Source organism: Mastigoproctus giganteus, chromosome 4 (assembly GCF_048544385.1).
Source record: "Mastigoproctus giganteus isolate SK-2022 chromosome 4, ASM4854438v1, whole genome shotgun sequence".
In the NCBI taxonomy this organism is placed as follows: Eukaryota; Metazoa; Arthropoda; class Arachnida; order Uropygi; family Thelyphonidae; genus Mastigoproctus; species Mastigoproctus giganteus.
In genome coordinates, this window is record NC_143578.1 from 146,764,925 (window position 1) to 146,788,813 (window position 23,889).

The 23,889-nt window shown below is 39.8% G+C and overlaps 1 protein-coding gene across 1 annotated transcript in view; it reads right to left on the reverse strand.

The window, feature by feature from the left end:
• LOC150087119 (uncharacterized) overlaps positions 1–23,889 on the reverse strand; it is a 447,878-nt gene that overhangs the window by 25,937 nt on the left and 398,052 nt on the right. The gene's annotated exons all lie outside the window — the stretch shown is intronic.

Genomic DNA, 23,889 nt, shown 5'->3' on the forward strand with positions numbered 1-23,889 from the left:
CCTTCAGCGACCTTCCACGTATTCTGTATTCGTCGTTCAGTTTTTCGCTGTCTTCAAGGACGCTGATAATCCTTTAAATCGCAAATACCTACGGTTTCTGCAGCCATGAGCGAACCTACTACTTGCACAGGGTGTGGTTATCAAGTTGACTATGTCCTTGTGTGCACTTCGTGCAAAGCCGTTCGCCTCTGTGGGCCATGTAGCCCATACGCTGACCTGAAAAGACTCGCAAAGAAAATTAAAAATTCTTGGAAATGTGAACTTTGCAAACCAGCAGAAAATGACTCGAGGAATATCGATGACACTTCATCTAACTTACAAACTGATCCGGAGTGCGTATATCCCGCCGTGATTTTATTCAGCTAAGGGATTCTGTTAACGAAATTCAGACCGCAATCACTCAACTTTCTGCTGAGTTTACACGGTTAAAGGACTCAAGGCAACAGGGAACCGACATCACAGGTGCGAAACCTGATGAACGTCTAGAACTGAGGATACCTGAACTGAGAATACCTGTGTCATGTTCAGGAACCACGGACGCAGTTGTTGAGAGTACCGAGCGGTTGATCTCCAGAATTAACCAGCTTGAAAATGAATTATTAAACTTCAGGAAACCCTCATCAGAAGCAATAGCAAAAATAGATCATGGAAATGAAATCTCAAAAGGACAACTGGCAGAGCTACAAGATGACATCACAATGCTACACAAAGAAAACAAAGAGAAGAAATTTATACTCCTTGATATCTACAATAAGATCGAACTGAGTAAGCTAGCAGATCCGAGCAAACTCACTAACCGTCTGAACTCAGACGATCTTAGTAGATTATATAAAAATTACCCAAAGGCCATTACAGTATCAGTCTGCCCCGAATTCTGCAAAAAATCAATCCCCAGTCCTCCATCAGAAGCTCCTGGTAGGAACGAATCTGAAAAACGACCAAACACTAGACATCGTCGAGCGCCATCTCTTCGCTCCAGCCAGCTTCTAAAAACAGATGGGAAAGGGCCAAAACCACCCACAAAAGCCCATCATTCAAATACGCTCAAGTTGAACCTGAAAAGGGCAACTGATGTTAATCACCACTCAACTAAAGAGAGGATTCCACAATTACAGAAGCAGGCTCCACCAACGGTGAACGGCACCGCATGTAGAAACTCTCTTACTTGCAATAACGAATTCTCTACCTCTATGCCAATGAGGCAAAAGTCATCATTTCCACCTTCGCACCCAACCTCTCGCAATGCCTGTCCTGTCATACATCACTCGCACTTCTCATTTTCACAAGGCCTGGGACTCAGTGTCGGAGCGAATACAATATTCGAGCCAGCGGATTCTTCCACACTACAATTTCCACTCCCAGTTCACCCCACTGCAAATCCATCCTATCTTATGCAACCAGAGGAAAGTACACGTATGAACTTCAGAGTGAGCCAACGAGCAAGTATAGCTTCACGCGAATGGCTTCGAATTGGCACATCGACCAACTCCAAACTGCAGCCTTCCCACACACGTCACAGACGGCAAACGTCCAGACCCTCTAGTGGACTTTTCATATCTCGCTTAGCCCCAAATACCATAGCAAATCATGTTGCCGAGGTTCGCCTTATCAACTAAACCTTCGACTAAAGGTGCAACAACTTCACACCAGGCATCCCCGCTGCGCATCAAATTAATTCAATTTAATTTAATGTTCAATTTAATTGGAACCGAATCTATCTGGCCTATTGGCACCATTATTCGACCCTTCTATAATAGGAGAACCAGTCACCTTCCCCAACCTCCACCTCTGCAGCAAAACCAAGTCTTCAACATCACCATCCACAGCTGACTGGACTCATTCCTGGACAACGTTCAAAGATCTCAGCAGTCCTCCTTTCATACCACTGCTCTGCCAAGATAAGAGTGATAAGAGTATCCTAAGTCCCCTATGTGATGATCCCCATAAAATGCCAGTCCATATGTTGTTAGGAAGTCGTGCCATTCGCTCGCGAACATGCCAACTCAGGATACCTCCAATCAGGACGGAAGTTCGTCGAACACCTGTCATCAGGGTGTACTTCCGAAATACCAGGTCCATTAGGAACAAACTAGACTCAGCAGAACAGATCTTTCTCTCCCAGGTCGCTGACGTGGTGTGCCTTGCAGAAACGTGGCTTCAACCTAATCAAGACACACTCTTCTGCTCAGCTATTGCTGGTTACGATATGCTGTCTGCCTCCAGGGAGCAATCTAGAGGCGGTGGAGTAGCCATACTGTACAACACCTCCCTATTCTCATATGAGAATTCGACCTCAACTCCAACTCAAGCTTTCGAAGCGATTATAGTCTCGCTACGCTTCCACTCCAGCCACATTGATATCGCATCTGTGTATATTCCTCCAGGGCTTACAATTGAAATTATTGAAGATCTAGAGAACTGGCTCTTAAACCATATTCGTCCGTCTGCACAACGCCTCGTTTGTGGTGATTTTAACCTGCCTCCAAACTGCCATCACCTCTTTATCAGGCTCTGTGAGTTCTTCTAATCCATTGACATGACACGGGTCAATGAGAACCCCACCAGGGGATTGAACCTACTGGATCTCGCTTTTGCTTCAACACCATGCACAGCTGAGGATGATCCCATCACATTCTTCCTGTTCGATCACCAGCCATTGTTCGGTCATTGCAGGTGCCAAATTTCAACACCCCTGACAATAAAATAGTGAAATATGTTTCATCACCTTAATCCTCAACTCTGTGTAGAAGCAGCATCCTGAATTCCTCGGGATGTCCTCATTGACTGCGACCTCAGCCTAGCAGTGACACTCTTGTCTAACTGGCTTAAATCCGTCACCGACTATGCTGCCACCAAACGGGTAACAGTAACTCCCCATTCCAGATCGTGGTGGACGTCAACTCAACAACAGCTTCAAAATGAAACCAGTCCTACATAAGAAATGGAAGCTTACGAACGGCAGTCAAGACAGAATAGCCTTTTCCCGCGCCAGGGCCCACTTTAATCGAAAGAAAGCTGCTGCAAGTAAATCTTAACCGCACTCTGAGAAAAGGAAAGCCATTCTATACTGCCCCACATGTTGAATTCAAAAATCTAATCAAACAATATCAATTTAGAAGTCATACATAAATATAACACATCAACTTAGAAGTCAAAATATCTATACATATACAGGGTGATTCACTACCACAAACTTGCAGGAGGTGTAGGGAACACAAAGACGAATCGGAATTAAATAGCATTGCAGGGTCCGAAATGCCTTCGTCATGTGGTAGAGGACGTTGAACTGGAGGTCGCGTGAACAGCGATTCCGCTGGAAGTCAGCATTGACGAACCGGTTCCCGAGGAGTAGGATGGACGAGTATTCAAAAGTTGAACTGGCCGACATGCACCTCGCGTATGGAGCTGCGGACTGTAACGGGCGCGCCGCTCTGCGCTTGTACCAGGAACGTTTCCCGCACGGGCGTGCTCCTCATCATACGATTTTCGAAAGTGTGCACAGAAGGTTACGTGAGACTGGTTGTTTCACGAGAGGTACCATGAATCGAGAGCGAACGACGAGGATGCCAGACAATGAGGAGAATAAGGCAATCCGAGTACGAGTACTCGAGTGATAGACCAACGACTGGGTATTTCCCAATCCACTGTGCAGGATACTGTCAACAAACCAAATGAGTTCATACCATCTGCAACGCGTCCAATCATTGGAGCCTGCGGATTATCCACTCTGGAGGACTGCTACTTTCTTTCTTCAACAGAAACGGTTCGCAAATGCTGACTTCCAGCGAGATCGCTGTTCACGCGACCTCCCGTTCAACGTCCTCTACCGCATGACGAAGGCATTTCGGGCTCTGCAATGCTATGTGATTCCTATTCGTCTTTGTGCCCCCTACACCTCCTGCAAGTTTATCGCACTGGTAGTGAATCACCCTCTATATATACAACTCTAAATAAGCAAGGACAAGCAGTTGCAACACAAAACTAACATCCGCAAGCATGCGGGAATAACGAACACACAGTTCAAGTAGTGCCTTGAGCACTACTAGATATTATTATTATTATTATTTTACGGTTACCCGTAATTAAATACCTTAACCCATATTTGTGTCTGTAAATTGCGTATGTTCTATAGTTGATTTGCCTGTTTTGCTGGACGAAAAAACCCCAGTTACTGGGGAGAAAAACCTTGCTATCTACGCCAGAGACCAACTAACTCAGCCACGGAGTGAAAAAAGCCCATTAAAGTTCTTCGCGTTATCGACGGGATTCGAACCCAGGCCTTTTCCACCCGGTGTGGAGAGGACGGTGACGATACCACTGTGCTACCCGCGCAGACACTACTAGATATATTTTTTTTTATTTATTTACATACATTTTTATTACATATATACACAGATACAAACACTTTCTATTTACAATCGTTGCATTCTGCGTAAAAAAAAAAAAAAAAAAAAAAACAATTTTAATTATACAGCTTCACTTGCAAGCAATAAAACAATAAAAGATATACTATGTGTGTATGTATGCGGATGTACTTGTTTTGGGTGGCACCTAGACGTTTAGTCGAACTCCACCTTGCAAAATCTGTGTTGAGAGAGAGAGAAACTGTCTACACTCTACAGCAATCAACACCCTGTCAATCACTGCCCATTTCTAAGCTTGAGTAGTTGTGCCTGCTTCTATTAATGCTGCTGCACTAATTTGTCGTCCAGTGGAAGGAGTGCAATACCAAAGGACAGGAGCTCTCAGACTGCCCAACCCGAGGGGGAAAAAATAATAATAAATAAATAAATAATAAAAAAAATAAAAGTAAATAAATAAAATAAAAGAAAGAAATAAATAAATAAAAATAAAAAAAAAATAATAATAGTAATAATGAAAAAAAAAAGTTAAAATAAAATAAAAATATGTATAGTTAATACCATTATATACATTGAATGTTATTACTAATTTAAGAACACAACAGTTAGTTTCTAAGTTAACAGCTGTTTGACCTAGTATGGTAGAAATATAAGTTCATGAACACATCACTCTACTGTCCACTTCTAGAATTAGTAAACAAGGTGCGTCTTCTTTTAAACACCTTGTCAGAAAAGGATTGGAATGCTGCAAACTTCTTGGCATCTTGAATCAAAATACCGAGGTTGTCCTAATAGGTTGAGTGCTGTTAAATAGTTCTTGTCTGAAGTCGTCATAAGCCGGGCAGTAAAGCAGAACATGCCTCCAATCTTCTACAGCCCCACAAAAACACAAAGGGTCAGGTTCAAGTCCAAATTTACACAATTTATCCCGTAGTGAACCATGTCCAGTAATTAAATACGACGTTGTCATTGAAGGATAAAACCATCCCATAACTTTCTTATTTACAGCAAATGTTGCATCTTCAATGAACTCCCTGGTAGTGAGTCCTGTTTCACTGGATTGCCATCTGTGTTTCCACTTCTCAGTGAATTTTGTCCAAAGTTTAATTTTCTCCTGCCGAATTTCCGTGGCCGGATTACTTGCAATGTCGAGGATTTGAGTTGCCAAACCTTTCTTTAAGTTAGAAATCATAAAGCTAGAAGAAATCATAAGCTAGAAATCATGCCTCGGTATGCCACATAAAGGTCAATCGGAATACAACCTGAGATCACTTGTATCTGTGTGTTGCCAATGTCATCTTTCTCTGCAATGATAAGAGTTCGGCCTTCACTGTGACGTGAGTAACCCTAGGGAACCATATGGCAGCCGCATATACTACAATTGGCAAAAATATAGCCTTATAATATAATGCCAAAGTTTTGTGCTTTATACCCCATTCAGCTCTTGAGAGCCTAATCACATTGGCAGTAAACTTGTTAATCTTTTCAGCTAAGTTCTTTACGTGGGGGATAAAAGAAAATTTATCATCAATTATGAGACCAAGATATTTATTTTGAGAAACATAAGGAATTTGGACATTGTTGATATGGAGTTTAGGAGGTCTGTTATAGTCCAATTTATTGTTGAAGATCATCATTTTAGTTTTCGTCTCAGAAATTTTTAATTTGTTTATTCTAGACCATTCCAGCAAATCATCAAGGATTTCTTTCCCATGTGTTTCTAGCATAAGTCTTGACCTGCCTGGTATGTACAGCGCTAAATCGTCGGCAAATGCTATTTTATTGCAAATTTGACTTTCTTTTAGTAACCACTGGTCTAAAACAGAGTTCCAGAGGAGAGGCCCAAGGACCGAGCCTTGTGGGCATCCTCTGGAAATGAATTTTGAAAATACCAAGTGTTGTGAGGTGACTTTTATCTGCCCATTTGAAAAATAAGATCTCATAACCTGATATAGTAAATCATCACATTCTGCCTCTCGAAGTGACCTGAGGGCGCTCTCCCACCAGAGTCTATCGAAAGCGCCCTCAAAGTCGATAAAAACAACCATCATGTATTTTTTGTCTGTAGTTTTGCATAGGTTCACCAAATTTCTGATGGCATCTTCAGTGGAGGAGCCTTTTTTAAAGCCGAATTGTGAATTAGAATTCATATTACTTGCAGCCAAAACCTTCTGCATCCTAGGCGCTAATAATCTCTCATAAAGCTTTCCAAGATTTCCTAGAAGGGATATTGGGCGATATGCCTTGGGATCCGTTGCCAATTTTCCAGGCTTTCTGAGCATCTCTACTAATGCAATCTTCCAAAAATTTGGAAAAGTCCCCTCTAATAGACATTTGTTGAAAACATTCAACAATATATGTGGAAAATATTGGTGAAATCTTTTGATCGCCACATTTTCAACTAAGTCCATTCCAGGACATTTTGACTGATTTATTTTAGAAATTGCAAGTGCAAGTTCATCTAGACTAAATAGTTCCGTGTCATTTGATTCCTTGTAAGATCCGTTAACGAACCTTATCTGAGCTTGTTCGGTGGTATCTTGCTCTGGGTGATCATCAGGGAAAAGTCTCTCTATAATAGCTTCAACCGTGGAGAGCCAATCAGTAGTCCGACTTCCGTTAGAGTAAACAGAACTATATATCTCAGGAGTTGCAAGTTTGTCACGACAAATTTTGTATATTAATCCCCATGGGTCAGAATTTCCTGTCTGGGACACTAGTTTCTGCCATGAGGATCTTTTGGCTTCCGCAATAGCTTCGAAATATTCCTTACGTAATTGACAATAGACTTCTTTTAGTCGCCTAACGTCTGTTTCAGTTAAGTATCTGTGCCTCTGGAAATTCTTCCTTGCATCTATAACCCGTCTTCTCAAAACAGATAACTGGGGATTCCACCATGGGGTGGAGCCAGGTCTCCTAACTTTCCTTTTAGTCGATTCAGTCAAAGCTCTGTAAAGAGTGTTTTGCACAAAGTAAGCATATTCTACTGCAGATAAACTGTTCAATTGTGCAATTTTATCATCTGAAAATTCTTGTTGCAAGACTTGCTTAAATTTGTTCCAGTTCGTGGTTCTCATAGAGAAGCGGTTTAAATCCTGAAGGTGACCTGAAGAACCTCCATCCGTGCCATTTAATACTAAATCAAAAGTGATAGCACGGTGATCGCTATTTCATACAGGGCAGACCATCCAGTTTTTTACATGCTGCGACAAGCATGGAGAGGAAAGGGTGAGATCTATGTTAGACCGTCCGTGAACGTTCCAAAAGGTTGTTGGCTTGTTTGGAAGATTATGCACATTCCAATGGTTAGTCAATATAAATTCTTCAAACACAGAACCTCTAGCGTTGTTGCGTTCGCTAAACCAAAGTTGAGATTTTGCATTGGAGTCAGTTGAAACCAATATATTTGCACTAGGAAAAGTGCTTAAAATTTCTTCCAAAAGATGCATTGGTACCTCGATATTATCATTTGGAGCGCAATATAAAGAAACCATGTAGAAGTCTAAAAACTGGGTAGAAATATGGATGCAGGTAGAAAAGGATGTACAAAAACGAGATATGACTGTTACAGTTAGAGCTCCATTAAATACAACAATGGCAGTTTTTGGCTGCTTGGATTCATATGCAACGACTCTAGCTACTAACGGGTATCCAACAACGTGATATAGTTTATCCGTTTGTCTATACATCGAGTAGGGCTCCTGAATAGCCAAAATGTCTACTTTATCCTGCAAACATGAAGCTCTTAGTTCATCTGCAACGCAACGTGAACGTTGAGCGTTCACCTGCATTATTTTTAGGAAGTATTTGTTGGTAGATCTATTGTAATTTAGATGGTTTATTTGTATATTATTCATTAGCAATTTTCAGTCTTGCAAGTTCAGCTGCCTTCTGATATTCTGGGCAGAGTGAATCCCTTACAGAATGTGCATTGTCCCTGTTCCTCCTCTTACAGTTTATACATCTCGGGGGTTGTTCTTTATGGGGGCAATCTGAGTATATATGTCCCCCAGCCGCACAATGACCGCAAGATACAGTCTTGTAGGTGCAAAACTGCGTGAAGTGGCCAAATCCCAAGCAACGGAAGCATTTTGTCACTATTGTAAATTTCCTGTATTTATGGGCTGAGAATCCCAAGAAAATTCTATCGTTTTCTAAAATATGTCTAAATAATCTCGGTGAGAGACCTACACCCAATTTATCACTTTTGTATTTGTACCGGAGCTAAAACGTAACATCACCTCTTCCTGAATTCTTCGAAAGTAAAGCCATAATCTTTAAGATTTTTCATAAAGATGTCCTCTACTATTTCTTCCTTAGTCAAATCTCTTGAAACGTCATAAACTAGTAGTGTAGATAATGTCATTTTTGGTTTGTCCGACTGTAGTCCGACATCTTTAAATGTGGATGATTGTCTAAGCAACTCTAAATCCTCCTTGTTAGATGTTTCAACGATCACTCCATTATTTCTTACAATTCTGACGTTTTTAATTTTTAAATTTTTATGTTCAGAACGCAGAGATTTGGCTATTACTTCTTTAACCTCCGTCCCCGAGGCCAGCTTGGAGCCGTCCACCGGTCTAAAGATCGCCACATGCTGAGGGGCACTGATTTGTGTTGTGACAGTTTTAGCTTCCATAAGTATCCTATCTCTAGAGTCAGTTATATTATAATGTTGCCCTCGTTCCACTCTATCCCCTTCAGAATACATCTGCTTCGTTTGTGTCGAGCTGATCCTGACTTTATCGGCGTAAGATTGCTGTAAAGGTGGCATCAAACCAACCTTGCCACTCATGATTTGGTCAAACATATTTGCTCTTACTTGTAATTCCTCTGTCTTGACTTTTAACTTGTCATTTTGAATTATCAATGACTTGGTAATCGTTTCCATCTCTGCCCAAAAGCTATGGATTATGTTTGAGGCTGCCTTAGTTACTTTATTGGTTTCGGCAGCCATGAAATCACTCAAGTTTTTCTTTATTTTCGTCAAAGACACCTGCATACTAGCACTATCTGCAAAGCATTCTGCATCAATCGTAAAAACTGGGTCTGTCTTCGACTTATCAGTATTCATTTTATCCAGACATTCTTTGTCTTTTATGCCCTTATCCTCAAGAACACCCTGATTAACCTGAGAAGTAGACGCGTTAAATTCAGAGTCGCTTTGTTCAATATTTACACATGAAGTCGTACTTTCAGCTTCGATGTCTTTGTTTCCTGACTCAAAACGTATAGTTTTATGAGAAGTGGAGGTAGGTTTAACCCGATCCTGAACCAGAGGAGGTAAATACTGCTGTGTCAGTTGAGTAACATGATTAGCGAGGGCGTCCGTAAGCGCGTTTATCAACTCTGCATAGATCACTTGGCCACTCTTATCGCCATTGCCTTTATCAGGATTCAATATAGAGTTTTCTGATGTGGTCAGGTTTTCCCTTTGAGAGATGTCTGCGGGTGTAATTCCTACACTTTCCTGATTTTTCTGGGTAACTGGACTTTCTGTCTCTTCTCCAGATGTCAATTCTTTAGTTGTCGAATCTGGTTTTGTGTTAGTTCTCGCGCTGCCACGACAAAAATCACAAGACCATTTTAGTCGCCTTTCTTTCTTTAACTTTTTAAATGAGGGACCTAGGCAGGCTGTACAAAAATTACGGCTACATGTACAGCATTTAAAGATGGCCTCAGGGTTCTGGTGACAGATAACGCATTCCTGTGTCATTTTAGAGCTGATATCCCTTTCAGATTGCATACTTTAATTTTAATTTTAACTCGCTTCTACACTTGCCTCTATGTTACGGTTAAATTTTGCTGTTTGTGAAATTTACAAAGATACTACTCGGGGTCTACTCTTAATCCTCTTGTCTTTGTTCTTAGATACTTGCTTCAGGAGGGTTGTATCCCTCGGGTATTAACCCTACTCAGTGCGGTGAGTACTTGCTAGTTTAGTGCTTTGCTATTGGCCAGTATACATCAGACCATTCTTATGATTTTTAGTCTTGCATACAAGAAATGACAACAAGATATCGTCCATCTTGGAAAATTCATTGTCGCAGGCCAAAAAGGGAAAATTATAAAATACTTATCTCTGGCTGGGGCAACGCAGCTGAAATTTCATGCACCAGAAGACAGGCACTCACTGATGACCTCTGTATCACTTGAACGGTCGAGCATTCACTGTAATTCACATAAATCACCTTTAATTAGGAGCACGAAATGCACAAGGTATATAACTAGACGCCACCTGGCGGTCCTCCCGACACTACTAGATATGGGCATGTGTGGACATGTGTTTTTGTAAAGGGCGGCTCCTAGAACGTGAGTTGAACTCCGCCTCGTATCTCTGTGAAGAACAGTATCACTACAAATGGGCCAGATGTGTGTGACGTCGGTTTGTGTGTATTATGTGTGTGTTCTGTTGTTATGTTCTGACCGCTTGGCTACCCAGAAGCATCAGTCACCTGGACAGATGATTCTGGGTACTCGTCCACACCACGGGAAGGTGGGCCAGATTTCTCTGGGGGCCCACTCCAGAGAGGGGAAAAAAAAAACTAAATAAAAAATAAATAAATAAAATAAAATAAAAATTAAACTAAAAACAGAAACAAAATGTATTTCCCGTGGTGCAAAAAAAAAAAAAAATAAATAAATAAATAAAATAAAATAAAATAATAAATAAATATATAAATAAATAATAATAATAAATAAATAAAAAAATAAAAATAAAATAATAAATAAATAATAATAATAATAATAATAAATTAAAAAAAATAATAAAATAAATAATTAAATAAAATAAGAAAAATAAAATAAATTCCCTGTGATGAGAAAAAAAAAAAAAAAAGGAGAGCTGTCTGGCACCAATGATAGTCCACATCCCAGTTGTCAGAACAGAGCACGAGTAGAAAAAAAAAAAAAAAAAAAAAAAATGAAGCTAAGTAAATGAAAAAAAAAAAAAAAAATACTACTAATAATAATAATTACAGAATAATTAAATAATTTTAATCCCACAGTGAAGAGGAAGATGTAAGTCGGGGTGCCAGCAGAGAGAGAGTAAGAGAAAAAAAAAAAAAAAAAAAAATGTGAGAGTGGTTATCTATCCTGCACAGAGGGAGAAAGAAGAAAAGGTGAACCAAGGCTGCTCCTAGTTCCAGGGCAGGACCCGGAAACAGTGCAGAATGCAGGTTTGAGGCAAAATAAAAAAGAATAAATAGAAATAATAATAAAATAAAAATAAATAAAAAATAAAAATAATTAAAGAATAAATAAATAATTTTAATCCCACACCCTGGCTACAGTGAAGAGAAAGATGTAAATCGGGTGCCAGCAGAGAGAGAATGAAAAAATAAAATAAAATAAAAATAATAATAATAATAATAAAAATAAAAAAAAAATGGGAGAGTGGTTATCTATCCTGCACAGAGTGGGAAAGAAGAAAAGGTGAGCCAAAGCTGCTCCTAGTTCCAGGGCAGGACCCGGAAACAATGCAGAACGGAGGTTAGAAAAAAAAAAAAAAAATAGTCAGTAGAAGGGGTGACTTTCAGTTGGCAGTGGAATTGTTAATGATCGGCATTTCCACGTCGGTGATTGACGATCAGTGTCCTCCTCCAGGCAAATACCTCAGCTGCAAAGGTCTGGAAGGCTTCGAGGTTGTTTTGGGTACATATCAGTTGATGCAGATCTGCTGGTGGGAAGTCCTGGATCTTATTCTGGAGACGGTTTCTGATATCGTTGTAATGTACGCACTCCAGAAGCAAGTGTTTCCAACTTTCACTTTGTCCGCAAAAGCAGTTGGGAGTGTCGATGAGTCCCAGTGTATGAAGTTTCTCATTTAGAGAACAGTGTCCGGTAATGCGAAAGGATGATTCGAGGCTGAGGGAGAACCATCGGTCGTTATTTTTAGTGGTTGCGAAGGTTACCTCCGGAAGAAAACTCCGAGTTACAACCCCTACAGTAGAAGAATCCCATCTGGTCTGCCATACATTGAAGAGTTTATTGAGACATCGAGATTTCTCCTGCTTTATATCTGTAGTTAGTGAGAGTTCTATATCCAGGATCGTTGCCGGAATACTTTTTTTAATTCGATAGCAGAGCCCCTTGTAGATTGTGTAAAGGTCGAGAGGGAGGATGCCTGCTATAACTTGGAGAGCTGCTGTAGAGACTGTACGGCAGATTCGATGGGTCGCCAGTAACATAGCTCTTTGTATAGAGTTTAGCTTTTCTTTCATCTTAATGATGGGAACTCTGTGAAACCAGACCCCGGCAGCATAGGTTACTATTGGGAGAAAGACAGCTTTATAATAAAGAAGAAGGGTTCGTTTTGATAGTATCCACTCACTTCTTGAGATCCGTATAATTGCGGCGGAGAACGTTTTGGTCTTGGAACTCAGATGCTGTAGATGGGGGAAGAAAGACACACTACTAGATATATTTACATTACTTAGAAACTCTAAGAACACTGACCATACTGTACAACCCAGTACACCAAGGTATAATCTCGAACTTTATCATTCGCCATGCATATGCAAAGGATACAGTCACATTTTCTTTCCTAGTTCGCTCTGCATCGGCAGGGCAACTCGATATGATCACTGACCAAGACCTGTAAAATACATAACCGTTCGTCAGTAGTTGTTATGGGCGTATTATCCATAAACAACTTTACTCTTAATCTGTTCTAAATAATTCTTGTAGATGGGTCAATCTCTACTGCGAACAGAATGGTCAGAAGCATTACCTCGCTTCTTACAGTTCACACAAGTAGGCTTATCAGCCTGCTTTCGACACTCCTTGAAAAAGTGACCTTCTCCAGCGCAAAGGCCACACACTGCTTTGAATTTACAGTTCCTCGCTAGATGTCCAAAGGCTAGACACTTGAAACACTTCACTGTGAGATATATATCAAGCACCTTGTAGGACGACCAGTGCAAGAACACTCTTCCATTTTCGATCAGGATGTTCCGTAACTCTGTGGGAACCTCAATGATCGAGTTTTCGTGTCTTATTTGCAACCTTTGCCACTGACCTAACCACAGTACCCTTCTGGAATAGTACTCTGCTGATCCCATGAGAACTGAAGTTTCTCTCAAACCGATCAGACAGAAAATCTTCTTTCTCGACATCAGCATCTACATCGTAGATGATGAGACGGTTTCCAAGCTTCTTGTGGACCGCAATCTTCATTCCCTTGGACTTTACAGTCTCACAAGTCAGACGTTAAAAGTACCCTTTGATCGTCTTTTTTACTGGCCACCTCCAGCACGACTCCGTTGTCTTTGATAGTCCTCATATGCCGAACGTTCATATTCTTGAGAACTGGTTTAACGGCCTGTTAAACGACTTGTTTCACGGCCTTACTGGACTTTAGACTGTCACTGTCCAACTTTATAAAAATAACTTGCACTTCTGCCTTATTTTGTTCTGTACCCTTCTGGTCTCACACGGCGTCTGCGTACGAATTAGGCACAATGCTGACAGAGGACTGACTCTTCAGCTGTGTCTTCAGCGACTGGTTTTCGGCGTACACCTCGATCGCATTTGCTTCCAGTTAATCTCACATATCTAGGATCGCGTACATCGCTGCTCTATTCACCTTGTTAGAGTCATTGAACATGTAGTCATGGAGTCTCTGACGCACAATCTTCATGTCTTTGAAGCTTTCATACGGATCTCCATCATCGGAGTCCTCCCTGAGAGTTTCACAGCAGTTCTCTGTGTAGACTCGTGAGCCATCGAGTCATTAGTCGAGTCAGTATCCAACAAGACCTCAAGGTAAGCGGGCAAACGTTCGAGCACAACTTGTGTCGAACCTAGCCCTAATCTTCCAGTTCTGCCGTCTGCAGTGTCAGAAGCACCAGGATCAACAACCGTCATCTCTTCACCGTTCAACACCTTTGGACTCAACTTCCCTTTTGGCTGAACAGATATAGTCACATTTCTTGAAAAGATTTAAGAAAATACAGACAATAATAATATGCAACTCTGATATATATGACAAAAATATATGGGCTTTATGAGAAACAGTGTTCCATTCCTTAAAGGCCCGCACTACACCAATCACTTTAGACCGTCAAACGTCCAACGGTCAAGGCCTACTTAGCCGACCAGGGGTCCCCTGGTTGCCCATCCCGGACAACGTGAAAGTGAGGCCAACCATCTAGCAGTAGTTCACAGCACAATAATAAGCAGTCTCTTATTATATCACACTGAGATCACTAATATAAGCAAGATCAAAGCAAAGAGAACACTGTGCACCCAGACCGCCAAAATGGAACCAGGGCTATCAGGTCGGACAGATTGAACAGCGATACGTGATTCGTTGTTGTGTCAGAATGGTCTCCAATTAAGAGATCGTCTAATTGGACCACACTTTCTGCTAAACAGGCTACTTGGAGAGCAAACAGGCTAACCTTCAGTTCCTGCACAATGTTCTTCCAGACCTCCTTGATGATGATACTTCAGCAATGCCAGAACATGTGGTTTATGCATGATGGTGCAACGCATATTTTGCCCGAGCTGTGACTCGATATCTAGCTAGAAGGTATGGTCAACGGTGGATAGTATTAGTATTAGTATTAGTAATGGCCGCAAGGTGCAAGAAAGCCTATGGCTTATGCTGCGCCAGCCAAAAAAAAAAAAAAAAAAAATCCGAACAAAACAATGATAAAAACAAAAACAAAAAAAAAATAATAATAATTAATAGAAAAAAAAAGGAAATTAAAGCTATCATCCCAGGCGCTTCCCTTACCCGAAGATACTATCCAAATGACCTTTGAATTTCCCCAAACTGTCGGCCTCTACCACCCATGAAGGCAACTTATTCCAGTAATTTATAACTCGCTGGCTAAAATAAAACTTCCTGCAGTCCAATCTAAACATTTCCCCCCGTAACTTGAATTTATGTCCCCCTAGTTCTAGCATCATTTATAATCTTGAAAATTTCGTCCTCATTCACTTTACTGATGCCTCTCAGAGCCTTAAACACCTCAATCAAATCTCCTCTAAGGTGTCTAGTTTCCAAACTCTGCAACCCACATAATCGAAGTGTTTCTTCATAAGGACGCCTTTTTGCCGATCTCACCAGACGAGTTACCCTTCTTTGCACCCTTTCAAGAAGCTCGATATCTTTCTTTAGGTGCGGTCTCCATACTTGAACACAGTATTCCAAGTGTGGTCTAACATAAGCCTTATATAATGGGATTATCACGTCCCTATCTCTACTTGCAAAAGTTCGATAGATCATCGATAGGACACCATGGGCCTTCCTTCAAACCTGTTTACAATGCTCAGAGAATTTCATGTCTGGCCGTATCGTAACACCCAAGTCCCTTTCCTCCAGTACTGGGTTTAGTTGAACTCCACCAAATGAATAAGTTATTTTGGGATTTCTGTTCCCCAGGTGTAGTACCTTACACTTTGTTAGATTAAAGCATGCTGCCATTTTTCTGACCATTCCTAAAGTCTATTTAGGGCTCTCTGAAGAAGCTCAGCTTGACAGTGATCATTAACTACTCTACCAATTTTAACATCATCTGCAAATTTAGACATCACGCCCTCTATCCCTTCATCGATGTCGTTTATGAAAATTAAAAACAACAGTGGTCCTAATACTGATCCTTGGGGAACCCCACTTCTTACATCAACCCAATCTGAGGAAGAGCCATTTATTACAACCATCTGCCTCCTGCCACTGGGATTTTCCCAGTGATTCCAACTTGTTCCAGCTTATAAAGCAACCGCTCATGTAGGACTGAGTTTAGTTAGATTTCAGCTTTGCTGAAATCTAACTAAACTCAGCTTTGCTGAAATCTAAATAAACAATGTCGAAATTATTCCCTAAATCCAGCTCGTGAGTGACCCTTTCGAAATAGCGAACCAGATTTGTTAAACATGATTTTCCCTTTACAAAACCATGCTGAGTATCCTTGAGAATTTCAATTCGATCCAAATGATCCTGAATTCCACCCTTGATCATTGCCTCCATGATTTTCCCTACTACTGAAGTCAGACTGACAGGTCGATAATTTTCAATTTCACTTTTAGAGCCACCCTTATGTATGGGAGATACATTTGCACTTTTCCAATCCAAGGGAATCTCCCCAGAGTTTAGTGATGCTCGCATAATTAGCCTCAATGGTTCAATACACTCACCCGCCGCCTCCTTTAAGATTATAGGGTATATTCCATCAACTCCAGGAGCCTTACTGGTCTGTAGGATCGAAAGTGTTTTCATTAAATAATCTTGCGAAATTTCAATATCATTAATTACATATTTTTTAACTTCGCTCCCACAATTTCCCATTGCCACAAAAGCTTTTTCATTTGTAAATATCGATGCCAAATAACTGTTGAGTTCATCTGCAACGGCAGCTGGTGTATTTAATATTATCCCCTTTCCCTTACGTAAAGGTCCGATCTCATTTGTCCTGCTCTTTTTGGCATTTATATATGGGAAGAATTCCTTATCCCCCCTCTTTGCTCTGTTTGCTAGTGATTTCTCATAAACTGCCTTTGTCTGTCGAACCATTTCTGTGGCTCTATTACACATCACCTTGTAGCTGTTATAGGCTGCAGTACTTTTTATTGCTCTGTAACCTTTCCATGCCACCTTTTTTCTGCTCAAGTAACGTGGCAACTTCACTATTCATCCAACTTGGAACCCTCTTCGTGGAGTATTTTTTTAATGGTATATACGCATTCAAGGCATCTGTGATTAATGTTTTAAAAGCGTACCACAGTTCAAATGTATTCATTTTCTGCACGATATTTACCCAGTTAATAGAGGCCATGTAGCACCTTACGGCATCGTAATTTCCTTTTCTGAAATTAAAACCCATTCCTTTGCCTTTTACTACTGCTATCTCTCACTCTCGTCATCATCCACCGTAGAACTCCGTGATCACTTCCTGCTACTGGTTCCTCTACTGTCAGCCCTGTTAGGTCATCTGATTCATGTGCGATGATGAGGTCTAGGATATTCTTTTCTCTAGTACTTTCCCTGACATGTTGATACAAATAACAGTCATCTAGTCGATTTAAAAATTTTCTTCCCCATGTCGAGTTTCCTTCCCATTTACTCCAATCAATTAGAGGCAAATTGAAATCACCCATAATAAGACATTGATGCTTACTTGCCCATTTCATTTGCATGTAGAGGCTTTTGTCATAATCTTCACAATCACCTGGTCTGTAGATTACTCCTACTCGCATTATACCTTTGTTTCCAACTATCTCACACCATACAGACTCTATTTTTTTTTTTTTTTATGAAACCCCCAAACACGAAAGGTATCAAAACCTAAACCTAAACAAGTATGGGGGAGGGGGGGGTGCCGGAAACTTTGCTCTCGAGACTAAACATGGGTTTCATCACTTCAAGCCTCCAATAAGCAAAGTGGTGGTATTTTACCGGTTGATGTAAGTCATCTACCATCTATACTAACATGTGAAATGTCTGAATCCGGGAAAGCTATCGTCGCACTCAGGCTGCTTCTGATAAGAAACATTACCCCATCACCCCTTCTATCTACCCTATCTTTCCTAAATACATTATACAAGCCGTACTTAAACTCATCATCCCCAATTTCCGGGTGGCACCACGTCTCTGTAAGCCCTATTACGTCCGCGTTACTTGTTTTAACCAGCAGTTCGAATTCGCTCATTTTATTGACGACACTTTTAACGTTACTGTATAAACAATTAAGATTTACAGTTCTTGTATATTTAACAACCCTAACACAACCCTTGAAGTTTTTTAGGCTCTCTTCCCTGATATTAGCTACCCGCTCACGTGAAACGTTTCTGCCCCCAGAACATCTAGACAATACGTCCAGTTGGGGTAGCAGATAAGAACTCTTAAGGTATGTGCAAGAGTTACTTTGACCAATATTATCAGATAAACGCGTGTCAATATTACCCACATCCCACCTAACTAGCAGTTTCCCTGAACCTTTAAGGTATCCTCAATAATACTGGCAAAAACTTTTGCACCACCTTTGTTTAAGTGTATCCCGTCTCTACAAAACAAATTCCTTCCTCCTACAAGTGTGGGCCATACTGATAGAAATTTTCCCCCTAAAGCCTTGCAGATTCCTTCAAGTCTTGAGTTAATCCACAAAGCTCTCAACATATAATCCCTCCTATCGTGTCTGGGCAGAATTGCAGACATATATACATTATGGCCTAGCTCGCGGCATTTCCTCAGCATGGTCCTGTATTTTTCCAACAAATCGTCAGATCGTGTACGTTTAATATCATTAGTCCCCACATGAATAATAATATTCTCTTTACCCCCTTTGAAATCTGACAATCTGTTGGTGACATCATCAATAGTTGTTCCCGGCAGACATACCCTGGTTCTACTCCACCTATCCTTATTACAAAAAATATTCCCCGTTTCCCTAGCAATGGAGTCTCCTAATAAAACAATGTCCTTTTTAACTAGAGTAGTTTGCACTTGGTTTTTCTGTTTTGAGGCTCGAATCGGATGTGCATCACTTGGTAGATTGCTGGAGTCATGAGTCCATGACGAGCTCCCAGATGCATATTCTCGAGGGCAAGTACCCGTTTTCTCAGGGACTCAAATTCTTCCATCAGTGCACCAAATTGTAATTTTAGATCGGTGCACTCCTTACATCGATCACAAAGAAAAGGATCCCCAGGTGAGGTAGAATTAGTCACCACGTCGACCTTGGAAAATATTCCACAAAGGTTCCACAACGGATTAAATCTAATGATTTAATCCGTTGTGGAACCGATGGTGATTTACGGGTGAGTAATCTCACCCCTTAAATGGCCATCGGCTATTTCCGTGTGAGTCACGATACCCTGTGACGTGTTTGAGGCAGATATCGTAACTACCATTATAAAATTATATAAATATCAATGAAAGTTAACTTTAAAAAATTATATCTATAATATTATTAAAATCAAACTGTTACAGGAAAACCTATAACAAAATAATCCAACAATATCAAATATTTAAAAGCACTATCCAAAAGTAAACCACTTAACTGAGGAGCCCTGACTAAGCGCGTCCGCTCACCTCGAATGCCAACACAAAAGATAGGTAGAGGTGGCCTGTAATGTGGCCTCCCAGATCACCAGACTTAAATCCTATGGATTTTTATATCTGGGGTCATGTACACTTCTGACAAAGCTTGGTGTACACTTCTGACATTAACACAGTTGAGGAATTACAGCATGGGGTTGAAGGAGCCTTTCTGCAAATCAGAAATAACCCAGGAATACCTGAGAGGATTCGCAACTCAATGCAGAGGAATACAAAGCTGCGTACGGATGCAAGGAGAGCATTTTCAACACCTTTTGTAACATCTTGTAACATGTAACATCTGCAAAATCCTGTGGTGTTGAAACCAAAAATTAAAAATGTGTTATCTTATGTTTTTAAAACTTCCCTTAGCAAAGGATTCACAGCTTTTTGCTAAACTAATGCTCCCATAGTCAGTGGCGGATCTTAACAGAAAATGTGCATTATCTCGAAAACGGTTCCTTTGCTGCCCAATGTTCACTGGGACTTATTGGCTTATTTTAGTTGATAACTAAAATAAGCAAACAAGGTAATCGGGCAAACGTTCGAGCACAACTTGTGTCGAACCTGGCCCTAATCTCCCAGTACTTTACACCGTCTGTTCGGGTAGCACAATGGTATCGTTATCGTCCTCCCTCGCACCAGGTGGAAATGGCCCGGGTTCGAATCCTGTCGATGACGCGAGGAACTTTAATGGGCTTTTTTCACTCCGTGGCTCAGTTAGTCGGTCTCAGGCGTAAATAGGATTTTTTCCCACAGAAACTGGGGTTTTTTCGTCCAGCAAAACTGGCAAATCGACAAGAGAACACACGCAATTTACAGATAAAATACATATGGGCATATATTAGAAATAATGGGTGGCCCTAATGTAATAGTTTGAGTTTTTTGTACTTTTCACCTTTAAATTACTGATCATCATTTTTGAAACACTCTGTATAATGGGATCATGACGTCCTTATCTATACTAGTAATTGTTTGATAAATCATGAATAGGACAACCTGTCCGCAATGTTCGGACCGTATGGTAAGACACAAGTCCCTTTATTTTTTAATTCAACTCCACCAAGTGTAGTTATTTTGGGGTTACTGTTATTTTGGGGTTACCTTGCTGGATTAAAGCATAGTTGCCATGTTTCTGACCACCCTTGAAGTCTATATAGGTAACTCTGAAGAAGCACTGCTTGATTGTGATCATTAACTGCTCTACCAATCTTTACATCATCTGCAAATTTAGACATAACCCCTCTATCTTTTCATCGATATCATTTATGAAAAATCAAAAACAACAGTTGTCCCAACAGTTATCCTTGAGGAACCCCACTTCTTACATCAACCGAATATGAGGAATAACAACCCTCTGCCTCCTGCCCTGAAGCCATACAGCTATCCATCTACGAAATTTCCCTGTGATTCCAACTTGTTCGTGCTTATAAAGTAACCGCTCATGTGGGACTGAGTCAAATGCTTTACTGAAATCCAAACGAACAATGTCGAAATTATTCCTTAAATCCGGCTCTTGAGTCATCCTATCAAAATAACTAACCAGAGTAGTTAAACATGATTTTACCTTTACAAAATCATTCTGAATTTCCTTCAGCATTCCATATCTCTCTAAATGATCCTGAATTCCATCCTTGATCGTTGTTTCCATGATTTTCCCTACTGCTGAAATTAGGGTTGACCGGCCGGTAATTTCACACTTCACTCTTAGAACCGGCCTTATTTACTAAAGATACATTGTCACTTTTCCAGTCCAATTTTTGTGTGATGAACTCTGCAAGAAAAGATAGCGCTGGTCTCAATAGAGAAATCTCAAAAATTGTAAGCAGCAAGGTGTGGCAGACAGTGAAAAAGCCAAGCTTTACCATACAGGGTGTTTCAAAAATGATGGTCAGTAATTTAAAAGTGAAAAGTACAAAAATCTCAAACTATTATATTAGGGCCACCCATTATTTCTATTATATATGTATATGTATTAGATTTTGTATTTTTTGCCCATATATGTATTTTGTTATTTTGTCTGTAAATTGCGTGTGTTTTCTTGTCGATTTGCCAGTTTTGCTGGACGAAAAAACCCAGTTTCTTGGGGGGAAAAATGCTATTTACCCCTGAGACCGACTAAATCAGCCACGGAGTAAAAAAAGCCCATTAAAGTTCCTCGCATCATCGACAGGATTCGAACCCAGGCCTTTTCCGCCTGGGTGAGAGAGGACGATAACGATACCATTGTGCTATCGTTACCTTGTACAGGAAATGTGCATTATCTCGAAAACGATTCATTTGCAACACGATGTTCACTGGAACTTGTTTGCTTATTTTAGTTAATAACTAAAAGTTTTAGTTTGCTTATTTTAGTTAATAACTAAAATAAGCAAACAAGGTAATCGGGCAAACGTTCGAGTACAAGTTGTGTCGAACCTGGCCCTAATTGACTTTGCAGAAATATCTAGTGTTCAATAAACAAAATGTCCCTGCCCCACTTCCTGTTATACCATTTCCATCGGTTACTACAACGCTCTAATGCAAAACTATTACTGTCTTTTTTTTTTTTTAAGAAAAATGGTGTTTCGTAGATGCCAGAAGGTGAAATTTTAATGTGCAATAATGTATTGACAATAATATTAGTGTACAGTAATATACTGTAAAGTGAAAGAAATAGAAGCTTGCCTTTGGATTACAACGACATCAAACCTCAAAAGGAATAATTATGAAAAGTGTATGGTTGTACTATTGATTTCAAAAATTGTGTTATTAAATGATAGTATTTAAAAATAATAATAAAACGAATATTACCAGCTACATGTATGTGTGTGTTTTCTATATAGATTAGTATCTTTTATTATGTTTGATATATATATATAAAAAAAAATTTTTTTTTAAAAAAAGTTTATCTTTAATAATACTTTTTTATTATATTTCTTATATATAAATAAATATAAAGCCTACTTTCATTAAACTTTTTTTATTCATACTAACAAATCAAAGTAATGAACAGAGGAAAATATATTCGTTAGTAACGGTATTTAAATAAAATTCATTAATTTTAATGTCCATGCATGCCCATCTTCTCTACTTTTGAAGAAACGAAATTGCATGCAGTCCACAGGAGACTGCGTTCATGGCTTGCGCTTGTCTCTCTTTGTAACACTCATCAACACAATTTTTCTTGAAAAACACAATAAATGGAAGTGATGTTTTGGTCTCATATGAACAGCAAACACGACTACCCAGTGAAGTTCTACTTCATAATGTGGGGAAATATTACAAATCGATGCAAACGGGGGAGTAATCTGCGATGGCAGCTCGTCACAGATCAGTACTGGTATACGTGTCGTGAGGGAGCACGACGTAGTAGCTGTTCTATTTATTCATTGTTCATAATGAATAATCAAACAGGATTTCTCTTTGATGCGAAATCTCCGTAACTCTCTCAAATACCAATAATAAAATCACTTTCACATTACGTGGAGGATTTCACATTACGTCTTTAGTAAACTTTAAAAGTTAAGTAAAGTTTGCCATCTTTGTTCGAAGTAAAGTGTGTCTGGGTCTCCTCTGACATTTAAATCGAAGACATACAATGTATATCCACTAGGAAATACGCTCATACTAATATTGCTGGATCGGTCAGTGTGCGAAATTTGTAAGGTATCAAAACCTGTAAAGTATTCGCAACTATCTTTCTGCATAATCTGGCCTAAAAGGTCTAGATAGAATTTACTCTAGGAAATTTAAATTGAAATATTCAAATTAAACGGTTTTATATTGCAATTTCCATTAAACGAGAACTGTCAACAATACCTATAAAGATACAATTCAGAATTTGTCCCGTAATTAAATTATGGGCCAAATTCTAAATTGTATTTATATTTCGCAGTCCGTGATTAATGGAAAAAGTTGTCAATTCAACGCATGTCATAGGGTACTTCACATTAGCTTTCAGAAGCACATCTGCATGTGCTAACAACAGAACAGGATACCTTGATCTTCCCTAAAAAGAGAATAGCACCTTTAAAAATAATTTTTAAATTTTGAGAGGGTCTGCTGAAATTAAAGAAAATTCATTTCTAGCACGAATTAGTCTCAATTTCATATTAACTTTGTTCATCAAATACTTATCATGATAAAAGGGCTGGAAATGCAGTTTACCTAACAATTCGACTGCTTTGGAACCAGCAGCTACTTTCTGATGCTGTAAAAATGAAGTTTTTGCTTTTATATTATCGACCGCTACAGAGGAAGGATCAGAATCGTGAAAATCATCTCGCACGCTAGATGTACACTGATTGAGCACTGAATTATAACCACCCCTATGAAAACTGAATGCGACCCGTTAGATCCACAGAAAAGGTTCGACAGGAAAAGGCAGTTTATGAGAAATCACTAGCCAACAGAGTAAAGAGGGGGATAAGGAATTCTTCACATATATAAATGCTAAGAAGAGCAGGACAAACCAGATCGTACCCTTACGTAAGGGAAAGGGGA